General features: G+C 45.3%; 1 long non-coding RNA gene across 18 annotated transcripts in view; it reads right to left on the bottom strand.

Annotated features, from left to right (window-relative positions):
- The window catches only part of LOC146080110 (uncharacterized), a 180,916-nt gene that overhangs the window by 146,580 nt on the left and 16,398 nt on the right, over window positions 1–17,938 (bottom strand). For 15 of the 18 annotated variants that reach the window (XR_014474822.1, XR_014474819.1, XR_014474825.1 and 12 more), the window contains 3 exons: window positions 16,691–16,863; window positions 9,517–9,659; window positions 1,634–1,806 (listed from right to left, as the gene is read on the bottom strand). This is a non-coding gene — a long non-coding RNA (uncharacterized LOC146080110). The remainder of the gene's footprint in view (window positions 1–1,633; window positions 1,807–9,516; window positions 9,660–16,690; window positions 16,864–17,938) is intronic. The other 3 variants (XR_014474823.1, XR_014474820.1, XR_014474824.1) reach the window with 3 other exon arrangements.

The following is a 17,938-nucleotide window of genomic DNA, read 5'->3' on the forward strand; positions in this document are numbered from 1 at the left end:
CGTAGAAACGCCCACGGGTCCTCCGCATTCGGACGGACTCACTCTTTAAGAACAGGGCGTGTTTACGGACGACATACAAACCATGCGTGTGCGGGAGAAACACTCCGATTCTGCACGGTATTACAGAGTATTACAGAGTATGCTCGGGAATACCGCATCCGAACGGGAGCCAAGCGGTGCTACCGCACGTAAGCGGAGTATTTACGCCAAACAACCCACTATTATGTATCTTCTGCAAGACATCACATGACCCACTTATTCAAATACCTATCCTCATAAAAAACTTCTTATTTGGAATTGGAATCAATTAGATGCCAATATATCCTTACAAGCATGCCTAACACATGCATTGCACACATTAACCCTTACAGCAATTGAAGTGCAATGGTTTCAATTAAAGCACTGACAAGCGTCCTATTAGTGAGTAATGAGTAAAGGAGTCGATTCTATTGGGTTCAGGTGTTAATGCTTGTAGTCATTAGGCGTACGTTCGCCTACCGCATGAACGAGTGGTGTCCGCTAAGCAATAGTACACTTGTGGACACCGCACATTTTTGCCCTTTTTGATCGCGTGCATTCGGAGTGCTATCCGAATGTACGCCCCCCAACATAAGTGTACTCCCCCGTATCCGCCCATGTTTCCGCCCCGTTTTGCCCACTTTGAAACTACGCCCATGTGTCATTCCGCATGACGCCCATAATACGCCCATATTTCCCGACTGATTGCGGGGAACAGTTTTGGACGGGATTTGGCCGAACTGGTACGGAGTCAAGGCGTGGCACATGCGCGTTGCGTTCTCCACGCATGCGCAGACGCCGAAAACACGCGATCCGAAAGTATGCGGTAAAGTCCGCGTCAATCAGAATAAGGGCCCTTATCACACTTGCATGTATCTCTTGTTAAGGCTTAATACATCTGCCCCAGTATCTGAGCATCCAAATCTAAGTTTTAACCACATTTTCTTAAACTTTTTTTTTGCACATCTTTACTATTGTCTTACATAGAGGGTGTGATTGGCACAACTCTTTATTAGAAATTACCAATAAAAGTAAAATTTTAAGAATATGTAATAATCACCCCAAATATCTCTACTACTTTTTCTTCTGTCCATTATGAATGTATCCAATTAGAGATGGGTAGCGCCACCTCTTTCTGAAAATGACGAAAGCCTAAAAATGAAGAGAGAAATCTAAAGCAATAATGACAAATAAAGAATAACTGATAAAGAGAAAGAAAATATATTTTTTGTAAAGACGAACAAAGGAACACAGTGCAGAATTAAATCTTCCCCCCGAGCTTTGGCCCGATTGTAGCCGATCCCGCTCATTCTCGGCCTTCTTAGTAAATTTCCCCCTAAGTCAGGGACTGTGGGGTGAATTTACTAAAATGGGGTTATTTGGCGCTGTCTAGAAGATAATAGGTCAAATCTGATTGGTTGCTATGGGCAATATCCCACGTTCAATAGAACTCCCATCTTAGTAAATTTATCTATGTGCCTTCTAGTAAATGTTCCAGCTGCGTTCTCGAAAAAAAAAAAAAAAGTGAATTTATTCGGCAACGTTTCGGGGCATTACCCCTTTCTCAAGCCTTTACAACAAGTGAAACACACAGTGCATAATGGTGCATAAATACCTTACTGAAATCAGTGCCCACCTCCTTCTCCCGTTCGGCGCGTGCAGCACGCCGATCCTCTCCTCCCTGTCGCACTTCCGCCCTCTCTCACCGGGCAGGTGACGTCACAGGAAGTTCCGGAGTCAGCAGAGCTACTCCGTGCCCGGCCGGGGGAAGACGCAGTGTTCTGTTGCCTAGGCGACAGGACATCAACAATTTAAAACAACTCAGCTAAAAACACATTCATCAATACATGTAAAAAACATAAGACATTTGAAATATACAATATCAATGCATAACCATGATTACCTACAATATATATATATATATATATATATATATATATATATATATATAAAAATACTAAACATCAGCACTCACCTTTCCTAGTTTTGGGGTGCCCTATGGCTTGTGACCACATAGTTTAAACAGACATTGTAGGGGCTCTGCACACACTAAATTAACTGATAATAAATAGTGGAGATTTGGTTCATGAATTGCATTTAAGCCTGCAGCCCCCTTCACGGGACACCACTTTTCTGCAGGTCCTAACACTATCGCTCAAAATGGCTACAATACACATTGCTATCACATCAATGCTTGATTCCAGGCATGCTATCTGGTCTGAAGCTCACAGCAGACTGTGCTTTTATAGGTGAGCAGTTAGGGTGACCCCTGACGAAAATCAGGACCTCTTGCTTGAAAAGGCTGTTGGGTCACCTGTCTTTATTGTTTGTTTAAACATGCTTATCCTGGAAATACAAACCACCTTTCTTCATCTACAAACGAGTGCTGGTCCTTCTTTTCTCTATCTGCCCGCTACGTGGATTGGGTATTGGATTAGATTGAGTGTGAATTTATATATATATATATATATATATATATATATATACTTGTTTGGTGTGGCCGAGCACACTGCCCTGTTGCTGTAGCTGGTCGGGTGCACCGTCAAAGATTATGTAGACTGTGGCGGGTGTGGACGTAGCACTCCAGACATTGTAGTAATCCAAAAAAGTTTATTTGCAGACAAGCAACGTTTCAATGCATGTGCATTTTCGTCAGCCTCCTGACGAAAATGCACATGCATTGAAACGTTGCTTGTCTGCAAATAAACTTTTTTGGATTACTACAATGTCTGGAGTGCTACGTCCACACCCGCCACAGTCTATATATATATATATATATATATAAATAAGGAGGCAGTGTGTGTGTGTATATATATATATATATATATATATATATATATATATATATATATATATAATTGATCATATCCCCTGACCTGTGGCCAGGATCCGGGGAAGGAAAACGGCACTCGCGGATTTTGTAATTCAATTTTTATATGGTTCAAAGTGACATCATGCCCAGCTACAGAAGAGGTCGAAATTTGCGGGACATGCTGGTAAGAACTAATATAACAAAACCGCCAGCACCCACTCTATTTAACATCTAGCAACAAAAAAAACCGGGTGCTACAAGTGCCCTTTTTGTACTAACCGGCCAGATATATAAAATCAACCACGTTGTGAATTGTAGAACTCCATTTATAATTTATATTATAATGTGTCCATGTGGCAAATACTATGTCGGCCAAACTATAGTAAATTTAAGGGTTCGGATGGCATTACATCGATCGGCAATTACAGCAAGCCTCCAAGGAAAGGACATTAACCAACCAGTAGCCCGGCATTTTAAAAACAGTGGACATACCTTAGCTAACCTGAAATGCAAAATCATAGACCATATCCCACCATTGAGCCGTGGAGGAGATAGACAGAAACTCGTGACACAACGAGAGTCGCAGTGGATATTTCGGCTTAACACCATGGCACCAACAGGGTTAAACGAAATGATCGCCTGGAATACTTTTGTTTAAACTGTCCGATAGAACATCTAACTTTTGTCTATTCAAAGGAACTCTGTGTGAAGAGTATAATATTGCGATTTAACACTAGACATAACCAAATATCAGGGGTGTCGACACAGTGTGTTGACATCGGTACACATATATAAAAGTGGTATATAACCTGATTAGTGTCTCATAATCTAATTGTGTAACAATAATAAGTGATGAAAAAAGGAGCGCTTTGAAGTACACATAATGCAAGTTGCTAATTTTTAGATATTCTAAGTAAATGTACTGAGCCCCGTTTTTACAATTTTTAATACTAGCACCCAAGCACCTTATGTAGTAGCTGCACTTTGCACTTTTTTATCATGTTATTAGTTTGTATCACGTATCCAACATTTTGTTCTGTTGGTCTTATTCTTAGAGCACATGCACGGCAAACCCGGCTGACCGAGTATCAGGCATCCAGGGTTACCATGACAACAGCCGGACGTCACAGTGGGCTGAACCGTGGGTCCCGGAAGCTGGATCCCGTACACGCCGGGGAAGCTACACAGGCTGCACTGACAAGCTACATAAGGTAAGAGAGCAGAATGCTCTGTTTATATCACTGCACAGGCACTATTTGCACTTTACAGCGCATCCTGAGGAAAAGGCTGACCAGCCTTGAAACGTCGGTAATGCTGTACATGATGTCACTTTGAACCATATAAAAATTGAATTACAAAATCCGCGAGTGCCGTTTTCCTTCCCCGGATCCTGGCCACAGGTCAGGGGATATGATCAATTGCATCTAAAGCTTTAAGGGCACCGCGGTCTGTGACTGATTCGTCCGGAGTGCCGAACATAACCCAATAGACTATATATATATATATATATATACACACACACACTGCCTCCTTATTATTCACCCGCTGGCTGGCTGTAAGGGGCTGGGCAGGGCTTCTGGCAGCAGACAGCAGGATGGAGGACCAGGGGCTCCTGAGAGGAGGGCTGCCGGCCTGCCGGAGCAGAGAGGAGGGTGCCGGGCGGCGGGCCTGCAGGACGAAGACGTGAGATGATGACATCATCTCCCAAGCGTCAGGCAGACTGCAGGGTGGCTCGGTACGGTACTGGCCACTTGGGAGAGGCGCTGAAGGCTTTTTTAGACACCCGGATTCTGGGAGAATCCCGGAATCCGGGAGACTGGTAAAGCCTCCTGGAGGGTTGCCACCAAAAACGTGAGAATCCCGGAAATCCAGGAGGAACCCTACCTCCCAGTGAGTCTGGACTGTGCTGTTTAGGGTGGCAGTTGGTGGGTCACCCCTATCTGAATTTTGGACTGTGCTGCAGCCCTGCAACTCTGCAACTGCAAACTTAATGTCCAGAAACAGAGCATCTTGTCCCTCCTGGAATGGGTCATGTTGTGAGTTATGCCATCGCACTCCCCCAGAGAATCCTATGGGAAGATGCTGCTGCAGGCAGAATGGAGCAGGAGGTATCTATGACATTTAGTCGAGGGGGGATACTTAGTTTTTGCAGCTAATAACTGCCAGTACACATTAATAAATGGGCTCCTAAAACTTGTGAAAATGTCTCCGTTCTCTTGCCTTCTACCACAGTTGACAATGGACACTTGTAGCTGTGTGTCATTAAACATAATGAGTAAGCGGAAGATAAATTGCCAGTATAACTAGTGTGATACTATTTTTATGATGGGCAGCTACAAAAATATGTGCAATGATTTTTTTTGCATGAGGGCATTCACAATTGTTCCATAGGCATATTGCCAATTGCCTCAAAGGTTCTGTCTGTTTGAACCCAGATAAGCAGCGAGACTGTGCCATGGGCAATACCAACATACAAGGAGACAAAACTCAAGTCAACCCACAAGTACTGTGCTTGAGGACTGAGTGGTCGTCATAATGAGTATAGCACAGTCTGCGAGCTGGAAGAGCAATAATGTTCTTTATACGGAATATCTGGACAGTGCTTACTACTGTAGCTACCACACGGCTACTTTAAGACGGAATGGGATCATTCGTCAGACTGCATTTAGGTCTAGTCATTAGGTCTACCCCACTAGGTCGACTGGCAGGAAGGTCGACCTGACTTAAGGTCGACATGGGCCAAGGTCGACATGACTTAAGGTCGAATTTGCATAAAGGTCGACATGGGGAAGGTCGACTGGTCATAAGGTCGACATGGGTTTTTCACTGTTTTTTTGATCTGAATGTCGACACAGTCGACATGGACACAGTTGGCAATGAGAAACGGACCCTCGCAACGCTCGCTTCGCTCGCAATGCTTCGGGCACGGTGCCTCGCTGCGCTCGGCACACTATTTTATTCTCCCACCACGCCCTAGTGGATGGTAGGGCATGAAATACCGCCTGTCGGCACATGTCGGCTCAAAAAACAGTGAAAAACCCATGTCGACCTTATGACCAGTCGACCTTCATCATGTCGACCTTTATGCAAATTTGACCTTAAGTCGTGTCGACCTTGGCCCATGTCGACCTTAAGTCAGGTCGACCTTCCAGACAGTCGACCTAGTGGGGTAGACCTAATGACTGTAGACCTAAGTTCATTCTAATAGATGACCGCATGCCTTTAAGACATATTGTGAAAATCCTCCTCAATTCTTCTATCTTACCTTGGAACATAAAGTGAATAAACTGCCTTACTAAACAACATAGTAATGGCCGTGGACAGATTGCTTGCAGCCCTGCCCTTTCAGTGTACATGCGCAAAAAAGGGTGCCAGGACTTACAGGAGTGTGCAACAAGTCAGGGGGGCCTGGCCTCACAGCATGCCCCTTCTATCTCTGAGCTAACAATGACAAGATGGGTGGCTAAATATCACCCTACCCTCTGCAAAGCTCTGGTTTGGCCTACATCAGGAGTGTTTAACATGTGGCCCCCACAGCTGCTGTGTAGCCGTGGCCTATATTTACATCTCTCTTCTTTCTCTCCCTTTCTTTCTTCTCATTGCATCCCTTCACCTGTAGCCCCCCTCCTTTCCTCTCATCTTCTTATCGATCATTGCTCCTTTTCATATTTCTCAGCCCCATCCTCAGTTTGTCTTACACACAAAATAATGATTGGCTATTCCTGCATGCTAGTGAGTGATGGCCATTACCCTGTGCCCTTTCTAGCCCTGGTAAATAAACTTTATAATAAATCACATCAATTATTACATTCAGTGGTGGAATGTAGGCACAGTGAGACTGATGATGTCACAGGCACAGTGAGGCTGATGATGTCACAGGCACAGTGAGGCTGATGATGTCACAGGCAGCCTTTGTGATGTCACTCAGAGGTCATAAAAAAGGCTGTGCTTGCTGAAGCACAATCAGTAATTTGATGAGAGTGAGCTGTGTGGTTGATACATATCTGTGTAGATATACATACGCGTTTTCTCATTTCAATAACATGTGGCAGCCTTATTTAGGGCTGTTTAAAAGTGACAGGCTCCGCCTGGAAGGCACCAGAGGTGTCAATGTCAGGATTTTAGATGCTGCTCAGTGCATATTGCGCAAACAATTTAAAGTCAATGGCCTGCAAGATTTGGCAAAAGGATTTGCTAGCTCCTTCACTCCCCTGTCTGAGCCAGCAGTGCAGATTCATGTAGTGTATTATGATGTCAAGAGATCTCACGCATTCGTATCATATTTTGTGGATGGAAAGATCTACATTGTGGATAGTGATACATTTAAGTTTGGCGACTCTTACAACAATCATCTGTATGCCTTCTATTGTAATGTTCCAGAGGAGCAGAGGCATTTGCGAATTATGAATTCGGATAAACAGGGGAAGAGCACAATGGATTGTGGTATATATGCTATAGCAAATGCTGTAGAAATACTGTTCACTGGCAATATCTCCAGCTGCACCTACAATGTGCCATTAATGAGGCAACATCTCATAAAGTGCCTGGAAGATGAAAAATTCACGCCATTTCCTAAAACTAGGAAAAGAAAATGCCATGAACCGTTGGAACCACAAATCACCAACAAACGGAGGCGACTGGATCCAGATTTAATTCGCTGCAGCATAGAAACTGGAAAGTTTACACCACTTCCAGAAAATCGGAAAAGGAAATGCCATGAACCGTTGGAACCACAAATCGCCAACAAACGAAGGCGACTGGATCCAGATTTATTAGATGCAGCCTAGAAACTGGAAAATTTACACCACTTCCAGAAAATCGGAAAAGGAAATGCCATGAGCCGTTGGAACCACATATCACCAACAAACGAAGGCGACTGGATCCAGATTTATTAGATGCAGCCTAGAAGATAGTAGACCGGATTGATTGGTTGCTCATAGCAACATCACATGTGAAGTAGAATACACATCTTAGTAAATTTCCCCCTGAACATTTAAACTACTTCCAGAAATTAGGAAAAGGAAAATGATAAAAGGGAGGAAACAATCCGGCATTCATTAGATGCAGCTCTACCTGACAGTGGCGTCACTGACGCAAAAGCTGGGGATTATGGCTACTGGCGACACCCCTAAAAAAAAACGACACCTAGCAGCCACCTCATGGGTGTGTTGGAAGAGCTGCTAAGATGATCATTTTGTTAAAATGTTCACAGTTACATCCAACTCATTGATATTAATTCCAACAACGTTAACCTCATCTTCAGGAACACATGACATACACTACACAAAGCCGCGCAAAAATAGCATCAAACCCCACCCCCAAGTCTAATCAGGACAGTCCTGTACTAACCACGTGCCATCAGGTGTGCACGCCATGCCAGCCACTCTGGAGGCACTTCTCAGCAAGTGCTATATCACCATGGTGTGCTCGGGGACTCGGCACAGAGACGGAACTTCTGGTCACCTGAAAGTTTCACTGACCCGTTAAAGCAGGCATGTCCAAACTAGGGCCCTCCATAGTTTGGACATGCCTACAAATCCTAGCATGCCTTGCCATAGTTTTTACATTACCTAATAGCAAAACTGGAGCAAGACATGATGGGACTTGTATATTCACAACAGCTGGGGGGCCATAGTTTGGACATGCATGCGTTAAAGTATCCAAGTAAATTCACTTTATTTTTGCATCACTTTAAATCAGCTTCTGCAGATTTGTGGATTCAAATACAGAAGTGCGGCAAGTAAACTCTCAGTAATCATAACTGACATAGCATGCTTTATTATTTCAGATTTTTGTCCTATATCCAAACTCCCTTTTACAGAATATGAAAATGTAAATTTGGGGAGTTAGATGACCTATAAACCACCACTGACTTATTTATACTGTAAAGGCATATTAGATGGTAGAAATGTTTGTTACATCAATTTAGCAAAAAAACAAACTTGTGGCACGTTAAGAGAAGAGATAATAAACAACTAACGGGTATGGATCATTAGGTCTACAAGAAGTTGGTCCACAAGCATTGGGTCGACACCATTAGGTTGACATGCAGAAAGGTCGACATGGGTCTATGTCGACAGGTTATTAGGTCGACACAAGCATTAGGACGACATGGGCAAGGTCGACAGTGAAAAGGTCGACATGTGGTTTTTCACAGTTTTTTTTTAGCCGAATGTTAATACAGTTGACATGGACACTGAAACGTAGCACCACGTCTGTTCGGCACACTTTTATTCTCCCTCCACGCCCTAGTCGTTTACGACGAAACGCGTTGGATTTATTCCTTGTACTTGTTGAACCGAATTGACTCCATACGGATGAGAAAAATGCTTTTATCTTGTGTTTTTTATATAAATTTGTATTAAAACTGTTGAACAGTGATTTGCATTACGGTTCTTTATACCGGTTTTGGTGATGGAATCTCATACTAGGGGCTCTGTTACCTACTATCCTATCTATCTATCTATCTATCTATCTATCTATATATATATATATATATATATATATATATATATATATACTCTGAAGGAAAGGGCACTCAGGGACTCTCAATTTGGTGAAGAGTGGACTGGTTTATTCAATCATAAAGCACCAAGGTTTCGGGGTCTCCCCCTTCGTCAGGACAGTTAAATGGTGTAACAACAAATGATACAGTGACAGTGAAATATAAAGGCTCAGGTACTTACCCCCTCCTGCAGCTTGTGCTCACACACGGGGACCGCTGGGCTGGCTTCTGGGATCGATCGCACCTCGATGATGTCACCGTGACTGACAGTGTCGTCCCTCAGGCGCATCAGAGCGGGGCTGACATGCGGTCACGTGGGGCGGGCTGTGGAGGGCATACAAGACGTTAGAGCACACATACAGAATGTGTGAAAAACATATAATGCATACATGGGATAGCATGTCAGTTTTGTGCAAAAAGCATCCCGGACACAGCACCTGAAATATGAGGATGCAAACATTAGTGAAAAAAAACGGCAACACAGCAATAAAACAACAAGTGATACAGTGCTGACATCTAGTGGTGGACATAATACATGAAATGAGAGTAAGGAGAATAAAGGTTTAAAAACTTGGCTTTACTAGCTAGGCAGGGGCGGATTGGGAATTAAAACCAGCCCGGGAAATATCTTGAAGCAGCCCTAATGGGGGGGGGGGGGGGGAGTGTTGTTGCGGCGCACCCGATTTTTTTTGGGGGGGGGCCTATCAATATGGGGGTGTGGCCTATTTCAACGGGCTGCTGGCTATGTCCCCAGCCCCTCACGCTGCAGAATAGGCGCATGCGTACAGCGTTTATCCTGCAGCCTGTGGTGCTGGGGAGATAGAGACAGGGGGGGGGGGGGGGGTGTGACAGGGGGTCTCCCAACACAGTAGAGTGGCAGGGTGGAAGAGGATGCAGGGAGGGAGGGGGGGGGATGGAGGGTGGCGTAGAATGCTGGGAGGGGAGATGCAGAGTGGCTGAGAACGAAGGGAGTGAGGACTTACGCAGGGTGGCACAGGACGCAGAGTGTGAGGGGGGCATGGTGGCACAGGATGCAGGGTAGGAGGGGGAATGCAGAGTGGCAGGGGATGCAGGGAGGGGAGTCACATAGTGGTGGAGGATGCAAGGAGGGGAGACAGTGATGCCCATTATACATATGCCACACACCGTGATGCCCATTATACATATGCCACACACCGTGATGCCCATTATACATATGCCACACACCGTGATGCCCATTATACATATGCCACACACCGTGATGCCCATTATACATATGCCGCACACCGTGATTCCCATTATACATATGCCGCACACCGTGATGCCCATTATACATATGCCGCACACCGTGATGCCCATTATACATATGCCGCACACCGTGATGCCCATTATACATATGCCGCACACCGTGATGCCCATAATACATATGCCGCACACCGTGATGCCCATTATACATATGCCACACACCGTGATGCCCATTATACATATGCCACACACCATGATGCCATTATACATATGCCGCACACCAAGATGCCATTATACATATGCCACACACCGTGATGCCCCATTATACATATGCCGCACAACGTGATGCCCATTATACATATACCACACGCCGTATATTTATATATAAATTCTGCCAGTGCCCTTAGTACCCCTAGTTTACCCTTGGTGCTTGCTGCCTGCTGTTACGAGCTGCTCCTCTGCTGCGTGCTGCTGTGCTGAGTACTCTCTAGTCCTGCTGCTGACGCCCATCAGATCCAGCCCCAACAACAATCCTGCGCGCTGCTGGGAAGGCTGGATCACGTGGGCACTGGGCAGAGAGCCAGAAGTTGAAGCCTCTGGACCGCGGGAGCAGCTGCGTGCGCCTGCGCATGCGCACCAGTGCTCCCGCGGCCATTTTAACTATGCCAAACTCGAGGCCGGCCGCGCCCATCTTTACTCAGGGCAAAGTTCATGTAGATGCCGCGGCCGGCCCTGTAAAGGAGGGAGGGAGGGCGGGCGGCCAGAGCAGGACCAGGACGGCAAAGCGGCAGCCTCTGACTGGACCGCGGGAGCAGCTGTGTGCCCCGCGCATGCGCACCAGCGCTCCCGCGGCCATTTTAACTTTGGCAAAGCTCGAGGCCGGCCGCGGCCATCTTTACTCAGGGCAAAATGTACATAGATGCCGCGGCCGGCCCTGTAACGGAGGGAGGGCGGCCTGTCACACAAAAAATATGCTGGCCCACCGGGAAACAGCCCGGTTTCCTGGTAGGCCAATCCGCCCCTGTAGCTAGGTAAAGCTCTAACTTCATATTACGCATGTATGTGTGGCCTCAACCCTTAGTGTGGGGGCTTTTCTTTTTTTAAGTGCTCTGCTCCTGCCCTGCCCAGCAGCCGGGCAGCGTCTCCTCCTGCCCGGCTCCCTGCGCAGCCCCCCTGCTCCCATTGAAGGCAGCGGCTCCCTGCGCAGCCCGCGTTGCTCCCTCCACCCGGCTTGTGTTCCCAGTACCTGATGGCAGAAGTTTCCTCCTCTGCCCGGCATCTCCCGCCCGCTGCCATCAACCGCCCACATGGCTCCGGGCTGCACATATGATTTAGCTAATCTTATGTGCAGCTCCTCCGACCTCCAAACTCCGATGCGCATGGGACCGCGCATCGGGTCGGACGGGATATCTACATGTGCGATTTGGGCCGATTTCACGGCACGATTCCTCCGAATCGGATGAAATCATGCCCATATCTCCTAGTGTATGGGGGCCTTAAGGGGGCACCCATTCGTACCCATTCAATGTTAAATACAGCCGGGACCCAGTGCTTGGCTAATTTACGATCTGCAGAGTTTGGCTGAATTGACGTTTTTACAAATGGCAACTTCAGCCGAATTTGGCTATACGAATGAATTCCCATCATAGCATACTTGCCTACTTTTGAAAACTAGTTTCTGGGAGATTCCAGGTGCTAGTAAAATGTGCTGTGCCATCTCAAACTGCGACCTGCCGCGCCTTATAATAATAATGGGCGGAGCTACACACCAGGTGGGTGTGGCCTTGGGAAGAGGGCATGGACTAGCACCACGACCCCCATTTTCATCATTCCTAGCAGCTGGGCAGCTCCCTGCCTGCACTCCCTCCATCCCTGCGCTGAAGAGATGCCATGTGCAGGCTTACAGCATCATTTCAGCGATCACCAGCTGCTCTGCAGAGCAAAGCAGCGGTGAACTTAGGCTCCCCCCAATTACCCACGCGGCAAGGACAGCGGGTCAGTCTCCAAATAGCGGGACTGTCCTGCTGTAATTGGGACAATTGGGAGGTATGCTATAGTACTAAAGCACCCCATGTTACATTATACACAGTCCCCCCATATTACATTATGCACAGCCCCCCATGTTACATAATACACAGCACCCATATTACATTATACACAGTCCCCCCCATGTTACATTTTACACAGCCCCCCATGTTACATTTTACACAGCCCCCCATGTTACATTATACACAGCCCCCCATGTTACATTATACACAGTCCCCCCAGTGTTACATTATACACAGCCCCTCCATATTACATTATGCACAGCTCACCCTATACTACATTATACACAGCCCCCCCATATTACATTATACACAGTCCCCCCATGTTACATTATACACAGTCCCCCCAGTGTTACATTATACACAGCCCCCCCATGTTACATTATACACAGTCCCCCCATGTTACATTATACACAGTCCCCCCAGTGTTACATTATACACAGCCCCCCGTATGACATTATACACAGCCCACCCGTATGACATTATACACAGCCCCCCCATATTACATTATGCACAGCCCACCCTATATTACATTATACACAGTCCACCCATGTTACATTATACACAGCCCCCCCATGTTACATTATACACAGTTCCCCATATTACATTGTACACAGCCCCCCCCAGTGTTACATTATACACAGCCCCCCCCGTATGACATTATACACAGCTCCCCCATATGACATTATACACAGCCCCCCCCCCACACACATTACACAGAGTACCCACAGTCATATTACAGCCCCCTCTCCCCCAGACTAGTACACATAGCCCCACAGTAAATCCTACAAGTGCCAGATTACACACAGCCCGTCTCTCCCCCAGTACACAGCAATCACCTGGCTGTGTTGCCCCTTCCTGGGAGGTGCAGGGAGCTGCTGGCAGTCGTGGATGCAGCACAGAGCAGCCAGCCAGTGACAGGAGCAGGCCAGGAACTTCCAGGAACAGCATTGCACGGAGCTCACTGTGTGAGTGGGTGGGCGGGGCCAGCATCAGCGAAGCCCTGGCTGACGAGCTCTCCTGTTCCTTTAGCTGCATGCACGGACTTCCTCTTCCTCCCAATACAGCACGTCAGTCGGCCACAACCCTGCGGTGGCCGGCTGTCATCATGGCGTGCGCCGTGCAGGTCCCCCGGAAGCGGTGCGCGTGCATGCGCAGTCGGGATTGTGCTGAAGGCCGCGCAAAAACCGGGAGGAAGGGGCAGGTTTGCGGGGCAGCGGGAGGCTCCTGTAAAAACCGGGAGCCTCCCGCTAAATGCGGGAGGGTAGGCAAGTCTGCATCATAGACTCTCATGTTAAATTCACAACATGGGCTTCTATGTAGATGCACAGAGCCTATCAGGTGCAGAGCACCCCCGGAGCCTGCTCCTGATTGGCTGAGGAAAGACCCAGGGACAAATTCCCTCATTCTCGGGGAGGGGCTGCAAGTGTCAACAGTTTTTTTTTTGTCACAGCCGTGGAAGCTAGGCATGTGAGTATATATCTGTTTTCACAGCTACCCTATGGATTATCTACTGGAGAAGAGGACAGACCTACAGGGGACCCTATAGGTGAGTATGGATTTATATGGGGTGTAATAAAGTTTTACTTTAATCGGTGTGTGTGTGTGTTCTTTGGGTATTGGTTCTGTAACATAGAAACATAGAATTTGACAGCAGAGAAGAACCATTTGGCCCATCTAGTCTGCCCCTTTTTTATCCTTCAGGTAATCTCAACCCTTTTTGATCCTTATTTCTTTGTAAGGATATTCATATGCCTATCCCAAGCATGTTTACATTGTTCTACTGTCTTAGCCTCTACCACCTCTGATGGGAGGCTATTCCACTTATCCACTACCCTTTCTGTGAAGTAATTCTTTCTAACATTTCCCCTGAACCTACCTCCCTCCAGCTTCAGTGCATGTCCTCGTGTTCTATTACTTCTCTTCCTGTGAAGAAAATTCCCCTCCTGTACTATGTTAAAACCCTTGATATATTTGAAGTTTTCTATCATGTCCCCCCTTTCCCTTCTCTGCTCCAAACTATACATGTTAAGATATTTTAGTCTATACAGGTACGTTTTGTGATGTAGGCCATGCACCATTTTAGTTGCCCTTCTTTGTACACTCTCCAATGTATTTATATCCTTCTGAAGATATGGCCTCCAGAACTGGACACAGTATTCCAGATGAGGTCGTACCAATGACCTATAAAGTGGCATTATTACGGCTTTTTTTCTGCTACTGATTCCTCTCCCTATGCAACCAAGCATCTGACTAGCCTTCCTCATTGCTTTGCTACATTGCTTTCCTGCCTTTAAGTCACTTGAAATAGTGTCTTAAAGTAGGACTACAAGTCAAAGTGGGCCCATTAATACCCCACATGTTGGGGTTTGTGGTTCTCCAAGTCTCAGCATGTGGAGGTGGCTTGCTGGGCCCTGTAGTTCTACTACGGAACCCAATATCTATTGTTAACACTAATTTTTACACTTTTTTTACCATCTGCCTGACATCCCGAGCTGGAGAGGGCCTTCATTGGGGGAGTTCCCCACTCCCCCAGGGACCTGGCCCAGGCTGACCAGTCAGGGTGCCATATTTTGGCTGTGACATGGCACCACTGGCTGTTGGAGCCTGGTGCTGGTTTAATGAAATACGGTTAAAGAAATACAGGGGAACTCAATTTGATTTTCCCCCTATATTTCTTCATCCAGGACCGGCTCAATGAGCGCAGGTCATTTTTTAAATGATTTATTTTTCTATCTTTCCATAGAAGCATCGCACGGATCTGACTTGATCCCTGCAATGCTTCAAGCTCGTCTGTCTTTGGCTGCAGGGAAACTTGGCAGCCAAATACAAATCACTGCACCATCGGAAAATAAGAATCCAGAGAATCAGTCAACTTTGTAAATTAATAATGGACAAAAGAAAAAGTAGTAGAGATATTTGGGCTCAGAATATATTTTAGCAAAACGTCCAACTTATTATTACATATTCTTAACATTTTACTTTTATTGGTAATTTCCTAAAAAAGAGGTGTGCCAATCACACCCTCTTTGTAAGACAATAGTAAAGATATGCAAAAAAATTGCAGTAATCTGTCCACCTTAAGGTTATTTGTTATTTTGCACGGTCCTTAATTAGTGGATTTCCGGAATTGATTATCAAATATGGGGGATATCAAATACATAAAATCTACAGGAAATATTGGGGCAGATGTATTAAGCCTTAACAAGAGATAAATCCAAGGGTGATAAGGAGAGATAAACATCCAGCCAATCAGCTCCTTACTGACTTTTTCAAACACAGCCTGTAACATGGCAGTAAGGAGCTGATTGGCTGGACGTTTATCTCTCCTTATCACACTTGCATGTATCTCTTGTTAAGGCTTAATACATCTGCCCCAGTATCTGAGCATCCAAATCTAAGTTTTAACCACATTTTCTTAAACTTTTTTTTGCACATCTTTACTATTGTCTTACATAGAGGGTGTGATTGGCACACCTCTTTATTAGAAATTACCAATAAAAGTAAAATTTTAACAAAATGTAATAATCACCCCAAATATCTCTACTACTTTTTCTTCTGTCCATTATGAATGTATCCAATTAGAGATGGGTAGCGCCACCTCTTTCTGAAAATGACGAAAGCCTAAAAATGAAGAGAGAAATCTAAAGCAATAATGACAAATAAAGAATAACTGATAAAGAGAAAGAAAATATATTTTTTGTAAAGACGAACAAAGGAACACTCAGTGCAGAATTAAATCTTCCCCCCGAGCTTTGGCCCGATTGTAGCCGATCCCGCTCATTCTCGGCCTTCTTAGTAAATTTCCCCCTAAGTCAGGGACTGTGGGGTGAATTTACTAAAATGGGGTTATTTGGCGCTGTCTAGAAGATAATAGGTCAAATCTGATTGGTTGCTATGGGCAATATCCCACGTTCAATAGAACTCCCATCTTAGTAAATTTATCCATGTGCCTTCTAGTAAATGTTCCAGCTGCGTTCTCGAAAAAAAAAAAAGTGAATTTATTCGGCAACGTTTCGGGGCATTACCCCTTTCTCAAGCCTTTACAACAAGTGAAACACACAGTGCATAATGGTGCATAGATACCTTACTGAAATCAGTGCCCGCCTCCTTCTCACGTTCGGCACGTGCAGCACGCCGATCCTCTCCTCCCTGTCGCACTTCCGCCCTCTCTCACCGGGCGGGTGACGTCACAGGAAGTTCCGGAGTCAGCAGAGCTACTCCGTGCCCGGCCAGGGGAAGACGCGGTGTTCTGTTGCCTAGGCGACAGGACATCAACAATTTAAAACAACTCAGCTAAAAACACATTCATCAATACATGTAAAAAACATAAGACATTTGAAATATACAATATCAATGCATAACCATGATTACCTGCAATATATATATATATATATATATATATAAAATACTAAACATCAGCACTCACCTTTCCTAGTTTTGGGGTGCCCTATGGCTTGTGACCACATTGTTTAAACAGACATTGTAGGGGCTCTGCACACACTAAATTAACTGATAATAAATAGTGGAGATTTGGTTCATGAATTGCATTTAAGCCTGCAGCCCCCTTCACGGGACCCCACTTTTCTGCAGGTCCTAACACTATCGCTCAAAATGGCTACAATACACATTGCTATCACATCAATGCTTGATTCCAGGCGTGCTATCTAGTCTGAAGCTCACAGCAGACTGTGCTTTTATAGGTGAGCAGTTAGGGTGACCAATGACGAAAATCAGGACCTCTTGCTTGAAAAGGCTGTTGGGTCAGCTGTCTTTATTGTTTGTTTAAACATGCTTATCCTGGAAATACAAACCACCTTTCTTCATCTACAAACAAGTGCTGGTCCTTCTTTTCTCTATCTGCCCGCTACGTGGATTGGGTATTGGATTGGATTGAGTGTGAATTTATATATATATATATATATATATATATATATATATATATATACTTGTTTGGTGTGGCCGAGCACACTGCCCTGTTGCTGTAGCTGGTCGGGTGCACCGTCAAAGATTATGTAGACTGTGGCGGGTGTGGACGTAGCACTCCAGACATTGTAGTAATCCAAAAAAGTTTATTTGCAGACAAGCAACGTTTCAATGCATGTGCATTTTCGTCAGGCTCCTGACGAAAATGCACATGCATTGAAACGTTGCTTGTCTGCAAATAAACTTTTTTGGATTACTACAATGTCTGGAGTGCTACGTCCACACCCGCCACAGTCTATATATATATATATATATATATATATATATATATATATATATATATATATATATATATATATATATAAATAAGGAGGCAGTGTGTGTGTGTATATATATATATATATATAT

This window comes from Crinia signifera, chromosome 5 (genome assembly GCF_055691185.1).
Source record: "Crinia signifera chromosome 5, ASM5569118v1, whole genome shotgun sequence".
NCBI lineage: Eukaryota > Metazoa > Chordata > Amphibia > Anura > Myobatrachidae > Crinia > Crinia signifera.